At 35.8% G+C, this 14755-nt stretch overlaps 1 long non-coding RNA gene across 2 annotated transcripts in view; it reads left to right on the top strand.

Moving 5' to 3' along the window:
- The window catches only part of LOC131840223 (uncharacterized), a 200362-nt gene extending 186444 nt beyond the window's left edge, over positions 1–13918 (top strand). For both annotated transcript variants that reach the window (XR_009357280.1, XR_009357279.1), the window contains one exon: positions 13862–13918. This is a non-coding gene — a long non-coding RNA (uncharacterized LOC131840223). The remainder of the gene's footprint in view (positions 1–13861) is intronic.
- Positions 13919–14755: the final 837 nt, after the last annotated feature.

Here is a 14755-nt window from a genome sequence, read left to right as displayed (position 1 = left end):
CTGACCTTCATTAGATGTGCAGCCTTAATTTTCCCTTGCCATGCAACATAATGTAGTTACAGAGTCTGGGGATTAAGATGCAGACATCTTTGGGGGCCATTATTATGCTTAACACAGGAGAGTGCATAAGAGGCAGTAGAAACTCCTAGTTAGGAGCTTAATAATCTTACTTTAGGTTCTCCATGGAACAATCAGATAGCATTAACATATCCTTCACTAGCCTTGTTTTGTCTTCAGGGCTGCTTTGCAAATGGAGAGTTCCTTTTGCCAACAAAATTGTTTTATATAGCATTTGTGTACAGCAACATCTTCAAGGTATGTCAGTATTATAATCCCTAGTATATCTCAGTAATTTACCCTCGAAGAGACAGTGTGGTAGGGCAAAGGCATTCTTGAGAAGGATGGGTACTAAGTATCAACCATGTCATTGCTCTGTGCATCCTGATCCCCATTGTTGTGGCTAGGAGAACAGGGTAAGGGGCAGATGAATCTAGGTTTAAGTTTCAATGTCAGCTATATGACCTTGAGCAAATATTTAAAGCCTTATAAACTGTAGTTTGCTCATATACAAAATAAAAATGTTAGTGCTTACTTATAGGGTTGTTAGGAAATGAAATAATGCATGCAATGTATTTAACATAGTACCTGACTCAGAGGACCCCATTAGTGCGGGTGACTCACTGTTTTCATCTTTGTGAAGTTTAGTTCTCTTATCTGCAAGAAAGTGTTGGCCCAGATTCACCTAGCTCTAATAGTCTGTGGTTCTAGATACGGTTCTCCCTGTACAAAAGGATTAAACAAGTTAACTTTTGTTTTGTTTTATTTTTGGAGAGTGAGGTATGTAGATTTTAATTATGTATTAAATATCTCTTCTGTAAAGGTTTTATATCCATATAGGTTTTTTATTTTTATTTTTGTTTGAGATGGATCAGATAAAGTATATGTTTTTAAGATATTATTATTATCCTTTTTGTTTTAGGTTGCATACTTAATTGCATATTTGGCCATAGTATTCTTTTTTTTGGTAGTATTCTTTTTGATTAAAAAAGATAATCATGGGATTATCTGGGATGCCTGGGTGCCTCAGTCAGTTGAACATCCAATTTTCACTCAGATCAGGTCTTGATCTCAGGGTCATGAGTTTAAGCCCCATGATGGGCTCCATGCTGGGCTTGGAGCCTACTTAAAAAGTAAAAAAACGAAAACCAAATGAAAACAAAAACAAAAATACCCAATTCCATTATTTCTGTAGCTGTGTCCTTTCTCTTCACATTAAATGTTATATATTTGCCTTTTCTCTTTGTTTTCTTTACCATTTTGGCTAGTGGTTTGTCTAATTAGCCTTATTGTTTGTTTTTAAACCAGGTTTTACTTTTATTGATTCTCTTTTCTTTTGTTTTTTAAATATATCACTGAATTCTGCTTTTATTTTTATTTTATTTCTTATACTTTGTACTTTTTCTTATTCTTCTAATTTTCTTTCTTTTTTATTATGTTCAGTTAGCCAACTTGTAGTATATCATTAGTTTTTGATGTTGTGTTCTTTAATTTCTTGAGATGAGTAGCTAGTTATTGATTTTTACTCTTTTTCTAAAAAAATATATGAAGTAAACAATATACATTTTCTTCTGACTATTGCTTTAGCTGCATCCCACCAGTTCTGATATGTAGAATTTTTATTATTGTTTAATTATAAGTATTTTGAAACGACCATTTTAAGAATTATAATTTATGTAAAATTTAGATGTATTTTTAAAAATTTCTAAATATATGGAGTTATTTTTTCATCTTTGAGTGCTAATATTGTATTAATTCAGTGATTGTGATCTGAATGACAGATATTCTTTGATATTTGTTGAAATTTGTCTTATTTTCTAGTAGAGGATCAAATTTTGTAAATCTTCTATAGGGCCTTGAGAAGAATGTGCATTCTTAACTGGTGTATATGAAAAGTTTGATACACCACATACTGATATTTTTGTCCTTGATTTATCAATTAGTAGGAGGAGGTCATTAAAATATATCATTATGGTTATGATATTATCAATTTATTTTTACATCTCAATTGAGTTTTGCTTACTATATCTTGAAGTTATTTTGTTAGGTATATACAAATTTATAAATTTTTGTCTTCTTGTGAACTTGTTAAATTATTAATGTTTTCAATATATGACCTTCTGTATTTCATAATACTTTTTGGCCCTAAATTGCATTTTTCTCTGCTATTAATACAGTGCCTAAAGTTTTTGTTTATTTGTTTGTTCTAGGGCCAGGTATCTTATTTCCCCCTTTACTTTCAACCTGACTGTGCCTTTGTATTTTGGGTGTTCCTCCTTTAAATATGTATAAGTGAATTTCTTTGTGTGTTCAAACTTTGAGTTTGTAACCAGTCTATTTTTATCTTTATTGAAAATCTTGTTTTGTAATTGAAATATAATTGACCTATAACATTATATTAGTTTTAGGTATACAAGGTGATTTGCTACTTATATATTATAAAGTGATCATCATGATAAGTCTAGTCAAATCCATCACCACACATTGTTTGCACATTTTTTTCATGTAAAGAACTTTTAAGATCTATTTTCTTAATAACTATCAAATATGCACTACAGATTGTTAACTATAGTTACCATACTGTATATTACATCTCTAGGGCTTATTTATTTGATATTTGGAAGTTTGTACCTTTGACCATCTTCACCTATTTTGCTCATCCTCCTTTTTCCACCTCTGGCAATCAGCAATCTGTTCTTTGATTCTGTGAGTTTTGTTTTAGATTCCAGATATAAGTAAGATCACATTGTATCTGTCATTCTCTGACTTATTTTGCTTAGCATGATGCCCTCACAGTCCATCCATGTTGTCACAAATGGCAAGATTTTTTTTCTTTTTTATGGCTGAATAATATTCCATGGCATATGAAAATCTTTTCTACTGGAGAATTTGGTTCTTTTATATAGGCTTTTATTAATGGTATTTGGGGATTTATTTCTTATTTATTATTTTTATACTTTTGCTTTCCTCTTTAACATTTGGCAATAATGAGGGAACAAGAGTTGAGAATCAAGGGCAGAGGTTAGAGGAAGGCTGAATAAGCCACAAAGAGAGACAAATTCTGACCAGAAAGATAGGAAGAGGACCTGGAAAGGCACTGTCTTAGGGGCCAGTTGCTGAAGAAGTCCAGGTAGGAATGCATTGTCCGTGATACCAGATTGTACAGATTCTATGAAAGGTGAAAGTTTGGTGGTTAGAGGATTGCTGAATTATTTCCATGGAGTAGTAGAATCAAAAGTTTTGTGGGCACAGAAAAGGCCCAATATAGAATATAATCTTAGAGTGGAATATTTAGGATAGGGACAACTTCAGGATGGGAGAAGATACCTATCAAGGTGTAGGAGCACTGATGCAACAGAACAGAGGTCACTGATGGATCAAAGTCTTCAAGGTAATAAAAATCTCTACACTTCCTTCTGATGCAGATTTCTTTTTAAGAGTCCAGTAGAGACTGCACAGATAACATGCCTAATTACGATTTGGAAGAAGTGCAATATAAATGACGAGGGTGTCTCAATAGGCAGTGCTGATGAATCCATTAATTTGAGAATCATTGATCAAGCACTGTGAAGTTAATCCTGCAATGTGGGTTAGATCAGAGCATACATTAATAAATGCACTTGCACTTGACCTATAAAATGAATTATCAACATGTCCCATAGGGCTGAGAAACTGGTGAGCTCTCTGAAGAATCATCACTATCACTAAGCCATTTTAAAGGCCTGGGTTTAGATTTTCATTAGGAGAAATATCTCTAAATGTCTTTCCTAATGAAAACCAAGTGCCTAATTTTTGCTAAAACAGACTCAAGGCAATTATTAAAGTTTTTGCTCTTAGAGTGAAAATAAAGTAATTTTACTCTACCTGTACCTTTTGTCACCTTTCCTTTGGGAAGTGACTGTGATTACCAATTTATTTAGCAAATATTTATTGAACAGTGCAAACAGTGTGACACTCATCCTAAATGACACTAGCTTATCACACAGAGGAGGGGGACACTAGCTTATCACACAGGGGAGGAGGTATTTACACTTTATTTAGGAAAAGAATACTTAAGCTAACTTAAGGAAACTTAAGGAAAGTTAAGGAAACTTAACTTTTAACTTTTAACTGTTAACTTTTAACTAACTTAAGGAAAAGAATACTTAAGCTAACTTTATCTAGGCATCTTATTTAAAGCACTATTTTAGGATAAAGGGTAGTTATCCATATTGCTGAGAGATTTGACTACTTAGGAAAAACTCTCTTCATCTCCTAGAACTCCCAACAATACGGTATTGAGAAAAACAAGGTTAAAAGGTGGCTGGATGCCTTTTGATACAACTACTTTCAAAAAAGAGGATTTGCTTTCTTTAAGGAAAATCTTTTTCTAGGATCTTTGCTTATAAAAAGTGAGTGGTTCCCCCAACCCACCTAGATATTGGGGGAATTGCTTTATTCACTTTACATAATAAAATAACAAGAATTTCACTGTTTTCTCCTGGCAACTCAAGAAGGAGTTGTATTAGAGCTTGAGCACTGTTTTGGAAGAAGAAATATGGTGTTAAAAAGTCTTATAGAAAGGGAACATGGCTGAGGGTCAGGGCTGAAGGGAGAGAGTTGGTCAGAGAGATTACCTATTGCAGAATGGTTGAATGTATTTATGATATAAAGCATTCTACTTGAAGTTGGTTTTTGATCTGTGATGTAATATGATTTTTTTCCATAATCCTTAATAAAAGTCAGTTTTACACAGCAGCCCTTATTTAATGATGCTTTTGGTAATGAAGGACTAGGAGCTCTTTCCCATGCTTGTGACAAAGTAGGAATGAAGAAGATTTCACCTGGAGGTCAGAGGGCAAGGGGGGTAATTTTGATTTTGGGAGGACTAGGAATTGCAGAGAGGAAGCCCTTTGGGAACACATGAAGTATTGTGGAGGGGCTAGTCTTCTCACAGAAAATGGAATGATAGCAGAGTGATCTATTTTACAAAAACATGATTCCTGCTTCCTGAATGCCAGAGAATTTGGGGATAGCTGGCTTACACTAGAAATGCTGGTAGCAATGTCAGCTGGTTATAAGAACTTATTCAATTCCAAGGAGCCCAGGAAAAAACCAGACCTTGAAACTTGTAGGAATTGAATCACAAATAGCAGATTTTTTTCAAAAAGGTAAATGAGCACATTATATTTCAATGTAAATCCATTCTAATATTAACATTTTCCTGTCTAGTTAGCACTTCTTTTTCAAACCATATTCAGCTGTAGGGAGACTTAATAGGTCAAATCATGTTCTATACAGTAAGAATAGTTTCATTCTTCAAATGAAGTCTTAGCACTGTGTTGCATTCTCAGTAGCTTTTAGCAAAAGATGCCCATGCAGAATGTACACTCAGTCATTGGGATTAACATTTTCCAAACACATTAATGATGTCTTCCAGTGTGAATTATTATTTTGATACTTTTCTTGGCTAGTGTTTCTCATGATATAATTATCCATGCAACCATGTAAGAGAAAGTTAGGAAGTCATGATGTGTCTGATAAAACTTGGGAGGAGAACAGCAGAACAGTCAAGAGGGAACAGGCTTTGGAGTCAAAGTGGGTGGGTTGAAATACTGGCTCTGTCTCTCACCTGCTGTGACTGTGGATGACTTACTCATTCTCATTGCTCCTCAGTTTTGTTTTATCTTTATAAAGAGAGGATTAAATAAATTAACTTGCACATAGTATGTGCATAATAAATGCTAGCTTCCATAGAAGATGATTCTTGATGGTATCCAAAGAAGTCATCCAACCATTTAATGCCTGTTGTATATCTAGCATGTGCCAGGATCTGTTAGACTATGGAGGTATGAAGGGGAGACACTAACCCCACTCTTTTAAGGCTTCATAGGCTTTAGATTTTTGGGAGAGCCTAAGGCTAAGACATTCTCTCTTCTGTGGCTTCATAATCAGTAAGAAATGGGAGAGAATGAATTGGGATCCAAACTTTATCCTTGGAAGCTCAACATCGCCATAATAGAGGATCCCTGGTAGAGAGAAATGGGCAAATGGGGCATCCTAAGTCCACCTATCATTCCTTTTTAGACTGAACAGCAGAGGGAACCCTTTCTTCCCTGCTGAGAGGAGGACCCTGCCAAGGTGGGCTTCCTTCATGCAGGCAGGAAGTGAGGAAAACATCTGTCTTGGTGAACAGCATTGAAGAGGCTGATTCAAAAGAACCTCACCCAAATGTGGGTGGATCTTGGTCTAATCTCACCATCATAATAAAAAATTTCTTTTGTAACATCATAAATGTGCCTACGTGTGCAGTGTTAAATTCAAGAGAATGGATTTTGTATTAAAGGAATCTCGATTCATGTTTATTAATGGAGAGGTTGTAGGGCAGGACTGGTGTTTGTTTCCTTTATTTAGCACTTGTGACAAGATGGCTCTGGGCCTGGCTGGTGCGAGGGCATTGCTTTATTGATTAAATAATGTGATGAAAGGGAATGGTGCTTATGTGTTGAGAGATTATTGCCAGAGACACTTGGCCAACAAAGTGCTGAAAGGAGAGCAGTGTGACACTTTCACTGTAAGTAATTAGCAGCCAGTTGGAACTGAAACACAGTATCCTGGGGAAAGTTCCACTTAATGCTTCAGGTTTGCATTTTTGAAGGCATGCAGAATCATACATTTTGTTTCCCAACTGAGCTCATTTTTTGACTCTCAATAATAAAAAATAAACATCTGAAACTACAGTGATATAAAACATTATATTTGAAATTGCACAAAAGGAAACAGTCCACTTTTATGGAAAAGGGACACAGTTCTATTCTCAGGAATCGTATATAAAGCAGTAAAAAAATTTCAACAATGCATTTATTACATTACTTTATTGAAGATCTAAAAAAAGTCTACAATTCTCAGAAATGTTATAGGGTCTATGTGAAGTGGATGTGTTTGTTCATATATTTATGCGAGAAAACAGGACTGGACTGCTCAAGAGTATAACCTGACATTTGTCAATTGGCCCATGGAATGATTTGAAGGATAAATATTTTGCCAAGAAAGATGGTGATCTCTGAGACTCCAAGGCATTAGTGGATTTACTTCAAGTGATGAGACTGGGATTTACTCTCTCCTTATGTATGTAATCTAGCCCTACTGGAAAGGAATGCATGGAGCATTTGTCGCTCCTTTGATAAAACTGACCTCTGTCCCGCCATTTCTATTCCATCAGCACTTCCGAGTATTGCTTCTAACTTTCTGTTCTTCATCCTTAATCTTTTTTTTAAATCTCTCTTCTTGAATTCTTTATTTCCCTTCCTTCTCCCTCTTTCTCTTCCTTAGTAAATAGTTAAAACAAGGACTCTGGAGGCTGTCTTCTTCTTTTCAAATCCTGGTCCTATGACATATTAGCTGTGTGACCTTGGGAAAAACCACTTGATCTTTCTGTACCTCAGTTTCCTCATTTGTAAAATGGTGATAATAATAGTATTCAACACAAGCGATTATTCTAAGGATAAATGTTTAAAATGCTTCAATCATTCTTGACACATAATAAGTGCTGTTATACGTCATATGCTTTTATACACTAATGAATACACTGGTTTGATTCCCACTCACTCAAAAAATATGTACTGGCTGCCTAAGACCTGCAAAATGACACAAGGGGTTCAAGGTGTTCTATTATTTGGCTACAAACTGTCTTTTAAAAGTATTTTTTTCATGTATGCTCCACATACTCCATATTTTGGTCATTTGCCACAGCCTGAATTTATCATATATTTTCCTACTTCTCCAAACTACTCACTCAGCCAGAAATGGCTCCATTTCTTCTTCTTTTCTGCTATTCAGAAGATGAACACCTATGTTTTTATTACTTATCTAAAGAGGTTGAATACTACAGGTACATTAAAAGTTTCCTGTGTTGTCTCTTCTTATTTAATATGATTGTGGGAAGCCAGATAATAGTTCCCCTCTCCCAAATGTCCACATCCTAATCCCTGGAGCTAGTGAATGTTACCTTACATTGCAGAGACTTCGCAGATGAGATTAGAGTCTTCAGATGGGGAGATGATTTGGATTATTCACAGGGCCCTGAGTGCAGTCCCAAGTGTTATTATAACGCAAGTGTCATTATAAAGGGAGATTTCACACAGAAGAGGAGAAGCCACTGTGACTGTGGAGGTAGAGATAGAAGTGATTTAGTCACTGATCAAGGACTACTAGCAACCTCCAGAAGTTGGAAGAGGCAAGGGGCAGATTCTCCCTTAGAGTCTCAAAAAGGAATGTGGCCCTGTCTACACCTTGGTTTTAGCTCTGAAAGACTTGTTTTGGACTCTGGCCTTCAGAAGCATATAAAAGCTTGAATTTATGTTGTTGTTAGCCACTAGTTTGTGGTAATTTGTTACAGCAGCCATAGGAAACTAAGACAGTGGTATTGTGGTCTACTGTTTTATTTCAAACATTTTTCTTCATTTATTTTTGAAGTCATATAGAGTAAAACTCACTGTTTTTGCTGTACAGGTCTTTGAGTTCTGACAAATTATTAGATTCATGTAATAACTACCACAGATATATACTACACAATATATAGAATAGTTGAGGAAGTAGAACAAAGCTGGAGACATCAAAGTTTCTGATTTCAAACTATATTGCAAAGCTATAGTAATCAAAATAGTATGATATTATCATTAAAGCAGATACATAGAATAGAGAGCCCAGAAATAAACCCATGCACATATGATCAATTAATTTATTATAAAGAAGCCAAAATATGTATTAGAATGTAAGATAATGAAACAAGAGCCTTATCTTACATCATACACAAAAACAACTCAAAATAGATTAAAGATTGGAGTGTAAAACCTGATATAAAACCCCTAGAAGAAAATGTAGGTGGTAGGCTTTTTGACATCAGTCTTGGTAATGATTTTTTTTAAACCTGACATCAAAAACAAAGACAATAAAAGCAAAAATGAGTAAGTGAGACTACAACAAACTAAATAGCTTTTATACAACAAAGGAAACCATCAACAAAATGGAAGGCAACCTATAGTATGAGAGGAAATATTTTCAAATTATATATCTGATAAGGGGTTAATATAAAAGTATATAAAGAACTCACACAACTCAATTTCAAAAAAACAATAAAACCCCCCAAAAATCGGATTAAAAAATGTGCAGGGAAACTGAATAGACATTTTCCAAAGGAGACACAAATGGCTAAGAGGTCCATGAAAAGATGCTCAACATCACTGTGCATCAGGGAATATGCACATCAAAACCACAATAGGATACTACCTTACATCTGTTAGAATAGCAGTCATCAAAAAGATAAGAGGTAGGTGTTGGTGAGGTTGTGGAGAAGAGGGAACCCTTGAGTACTTTGGGGGAAATGAAAATTGGTGGAGCTGTTATGGAAAATAGTATGGCAGTTCTTCAAAAAATTAAAAATAGAAATGCCATATGCCATAGTCTGTCTTCTGATTATATATTCAAAGGAAATAAAAACAGGATCTCAAAGAGAAATCTGCACTCCCGTATTCATTGCAACAACATATTCACAATTGCCAAAATTTGGAAACAGCCTAAGTGTCTATCAGTGGATGAATGGATAAAGAAGATGTGGTACATATATATGATGGAATATTACTCAGCCACGAAAAAGACGGAAAGCCTGTCATTTGTAAAAAGTGTGGACAAACTTTGAGGGTATTATGCTAACTAAAATAAGGCAGACAGAGAAAGGTAAATACTGTAAGACATCATTTATAAATGAAATCTGAATAAAAAACAAATTCATAAAAAACGAGTACAAAGTGGTTGCCAGAGGCTGAGAGCTTGGGAAAACAGAATAGTTACTAAAAGATTATAAACCTTAAGATGAATAAGTTCTGAAGATCTAATGTAAAACATGGTGGGGGAAATTTATTCACAATTTTTATGTGTATGAAATGACTATGATATAGACTTGAATTATCTTACAGGTCTTTTTTTTTTGGTCATTTATACTTCAATAAAGTAGAAATAAAAAAAAAAAAAAAGGAGAAAACGTGTCTATCACCCGCTGCCATACCCACCAATTATCCTTGTGCTACTCCTGTATAGTCAAACTCTCCCCACCTACTTAAACTCTGGCAGCCATGGAACAGTTTATCATTATAATTTTGCATTTTCCAGAATGCCATACAAATGGAGTCAATCAGCATATAGTTTTTTGAGTCTAATTCTTTCACTTCATGTAAACATTTGAAATATATCTCATGTTGTTGCATATGTTAATAATTCATTCCTTTTTATCACTGAATAGTATTTTATTTTATGGATATGCCACAGTTAGTTTATCCATTCCTTGATTGGGGAACATTTAAGTTGTTTCCAGTTGTTAGTAATTATGGGTAAAGTTTCTGTAAAGATTCATAAACAGGTTTTTGTCAGCACACAGGTTTTTATTTTACTTTAGTAAATATCTATGAGTGGAATCAATGGGTTGTTTGGTGGACATATGTTTAACTTTATAAGAAACTGCCAAACTAATTTCCAAGTGACTGTACTATTTTATATTCACACCAGCAATGTATTAGAATTCTACTTGCTTTACATCTTTTTCTAGTACTTGGCATTGTCATTTAAAAATCTTTTGAGGAATACTTGGGTGGCTCCTTCAGTTAAGCTTCTAACTCTTGGTTTTAAATCAAGTTGTAATCTCAGGGTCATGAGATTGAGCCCTGCATCAGGCTTAGCCCTGGGTGTGGGGTCTGCTTCAGATTCTCTTATTCCCTCTTCCCCTCCTCCCTGCTCATGTGTTCTCTTTCTAAAAAAATAAGTAAAATAAAAATCTTTTTATATTTTACTTTATCCATTCTAATGCTTCTATAGTGGTATCTCATGTTTTTTGTTTGAATTTCCCTAATGACTAAGTATGCTAAGTATATTTTGTTTGTATATAACACCCAGTACTCCATGAAATATGTGCCCTCCTTAATATCCTTCACTGGGCTAACCCATCTCTCCACCCCCTTCCCCTCTGAAACCTTCAATTTGTTTCTTGGAGTCCATAGTCTCTTATAGTTTGTCTCCTCCTCTGATTTTCCCCCCTTCGTTTTTCCCTTTCTTTTCCTAATGTCCTCCATGCTATTCCTTATGTTCCATAAGTAAGTGAAACCATATGATAATTGTCTTTCTCCACTTACTTCACTTAGCATAATCTCTTCCAGTTCCATCCATGTCAATGCAAATGGTGGGTGTTCATCTTTTCTGATGGCTGAGTAATATTCCATTGTATACATCTTTTTTATCCATTCATCTGTTGAAGGGCATTTCGGCTTCTTCCATAGTTTGGCTATTGCGGGCATTGTTGTTATGACCATTGGGGTGCATGTGCCTCTTCTTTTCACTGCATCTGTATCTTTGGGGTAAATACCCAGTAGTGCAATAGCTGGGTCACAAGGTAGCTCTATTTTTAACTCTCTGAGTAACCTCCATAGTGTTTTCCAAAGTGGCTGTACCAACTTGCATTCCCACCAACAGTGTAAGAGGGCTTCCCTTTCTCCACATCCTCTCCAACATTTGTTGCTTCCTGCTTTGTCAATTTTTTTTTTAAAGATTTTATTCATTCATTTGAGAGAGAGACAGAGACAGAGACAGAGTATAAGCGAGGGAAGAAGCAGAGCAGAAGGAAAGGGAGAAACAGATTCCCTGGTGAGCTGGGAGCTCAACATGGGACTCGATCCCAGGACCTGGAGATCATGACCTGAGCTGAAGGCAGACGCCCAACCATCTGAGCCACCCCAGTGCCCTCTGCCTTGTCAATTTTTGCCATTCTAACTGATATAAGGTGGTATCTCAATGTGGTTTTGATTTGAATTTCTCTGATCACCAAGACAGCATGGTACTGGCATAAAAACAGACACATAGATCAGTGGAACAGAATAGAGAGCCCAGATATGGAGCCTCAGTTCTATGGTCAACTAATCTTTGATAAAGTAGGAAAAAATATCCAATGGAAAAAAGTCTCTTCAGTAAATGGTGCTGGGAAAATTGGACAGCTACCTACAGAAGAATGAAATTTGACCATTCTCTTACACCATATGCAAAGATAAACTCAAAATGGATGAAAGACCTCAGTGTGAAACAGGAATACATCAAAATCTTAGAGGAGAACATAGGTAGTAACCTCTTTGACATTGACCACAGCAACTTCTTTCAAGACACAGCTCCAAAAGGCAAGGGAAACAAAAGTGAAAATGAACTTTTGGGACTTCAAGATAAAAAGCTTCTGGACAGCAAAGGAAACCATCAACAAAACAAAGAGGCAACCCACAGAATGGGAAAAGATAACTGCAAATGACGCTACAGATAAAGGGCTGGTATCCAGGATCTATAAAGAACTTCTCAAACTCAACACCCAAAAAACAAGTCAAAAAATGAGCAGAAGGCATGAACAGACACTTTTCTTTTCTTTTCTTTTCTTTTTTTTTTTTTAAGATTTTATTTATTTATTTGACAGACAGAGATCACAAGTAGGCAGAGAGGCAGGCAGAGAGAGGAGGAAGCAGGCTCCCTGCTGAGCAGAGAGCCCGATGCGGGGCTCGATCCCAGGACCCTGAGATCATGACCTGAGCCTAAGGCAGAGGCTTTAACCCACTGAGCCACCCAGGCACCCCGAACAGCACTTTTCTAAAGAAGACGTGTGAATGGCTAACAGACCCATGAAAAAATATTCCATATATATTTTTAGTATTAGCTTGTTGGTGTCTACAAAAAAGCATGGTAGTTTTGAATTGGATTTCATTGACTCTATAGGTCAACTTGGGAAGAGTTGACATTTTAGCAGAATTAAGTCTTCCCCAACTTGTATTTTTTTTTTTTAAAGATTTTATTTATTTATTTGACAGAGAGAAATCACAAGTAGACAGAGAGGCAGGCGGAGAGAGAGAGAGGGAAGCAGGCTCCCTGCTGAGCAGAGAGCCCAATGCGGGACTTGATCCCAGCACCCTGAGATCATGACCTGAGCCGAAGGCAGCGGCTTAACCCACTGAGCCACCCAGGCCCCCCCCCCCACTTGTATTTTTAACCTCCACAAATAAGTCAGCATATAAACTTAATTTTGTAGTCATTGGTTGTTTAGAAATTTCCATGGTTTTCTAATTTCTTTGTTCATCATTACCTCTGTGCTGTGCTTCTCCATTCAGTTTCCTTGCTTCTGAAGTACCTTCTTCATTGTGACTATTTGCAAATAAAACGGGTGATATTTGGAGTGGCAAATTCTTTTAGCATTTATGTTTTTCTATCTTTTTTTCTTTATTTTGGTGTTCTGCATTGTCATTTTGATGTGCTTATACATAATTAAATTTGTTTTCTCCTGCTTAGGATTCATGATTCTGGAATTTGTGGATTCATGACTTTAATCAGTTCTGGGAACTCTTGTTCATTATATCTTCAGGAATGCCTCACTTTCTTTCTCCAAATTACTCTGGAAGAGTGTGTGTGTGTGTGTGTGTGTGTGCGCACACACACACGTGTGCATATGCACTTGTACTTGTCTTCTCATATTTTCCATCTCTGTACAGGATTTTCTGGGCAATTTCTTTAGATCTGTTCTTCAGTTTACTAATTCTTCTGTTATTTTCTCAGTTTTTAATAATATCTATTGCTTTTAATTTTATTATAGTTTTCATTTCTAGAAGTATTATTTGGTTATTTTTAAAATCTAGTTGCTCATTTTTCTTGGTGTTTTGTTCTTATGAATTTTTATTCCTTCAGTTTGCCTTTATTTTGCATTAATTTTTTTTACATAGATATTTTTACATAGCTGTGTTGTATACATTTTCTCTAGGTTCTTTTCCTGTTCATATTCTGTCTGCTGACTCTCAGTCACGTGACTTTTTTGCAGGTGAGTTGTGTAATTGTTCTTTGGGAGTTAAAAATTGGGAGAGCTTTACATTTGTTGGGGTATTATCTCTATAGGATCAGATTTTATATAATTTTCTGGTATGGACATGAAACCCATACAATGTAAAGGCCTGTGGTTTTGATTTCTCAGGGGATCCCCCTCTCCAACATATTCTATGCTAAAGGATAGATTTTTTTTTTTAAAGGATTTTATTTATTTATTTATTTGACAGAGATCACAAGTAGGCTCCCTGCTGAGCAGAGGGTCTGAGGGCTCAATCCCAGGACCCTGAGATCATGACCTGAGCTGAAGGCAGAGGCTTAACCCACTGAGCCACCCAGACACCCTGATTCTTGTTTCTTTTCCAGTATCTCTTACCTTCTTCTACCTGTCATTCCTCCCTGTAGCCCCATAGCACTGAGTCAGCTCCCCATGGTGAATGCTTTTCATTTATGGAACTAGGCATTTTTCTTCATGTTCTTGTAAACTCAAGTATTTATTTCAAGGATTCTGTTATTGTTAAATGATTATATCTTGTTAATTCTTGAGAAGGGTAAACATCACTGTTAGCTGGACTTGCCACCTTGCTGGAAGAAATCCTGCAGATTATCCATTACTTGTCTACCCTACTCCACCACTTATTGAAACTAAGTACCATTTCTTACAGATTTTCTTTCTTTCATAATACCTAGTATAGTATTTATGTGTAGTATATGCCAAAAATTGCTTGTCGAAGGAATGCATGGAAGTGAAGTGTGTGTTTTAGGATTCTCTGGTAGAATGGAGAATAAGTTATTTCTGGAAATGTGTTAAAAATAGAAGAATAATTGTATCACT

This window comes from Mustela lutreola, chromosome 9 (genome assembly GCF_030435805.1).
Source record: "Mustela lutreola isolate mMusLut2 chromosome 9, mMusLut2.pri, whole genome shotgun sequence".
NCBI classification, from domain to species: Eukaryota; Metazoa; Chordata; class Mammalia; order Carnivora; family Mustelidae; genus Mustela; species Mustela lutreola.
Note: the sequence above shows the minus strand (reverse complement) of the source record. Positions and strands in the feature narration are given on the sequence as shown.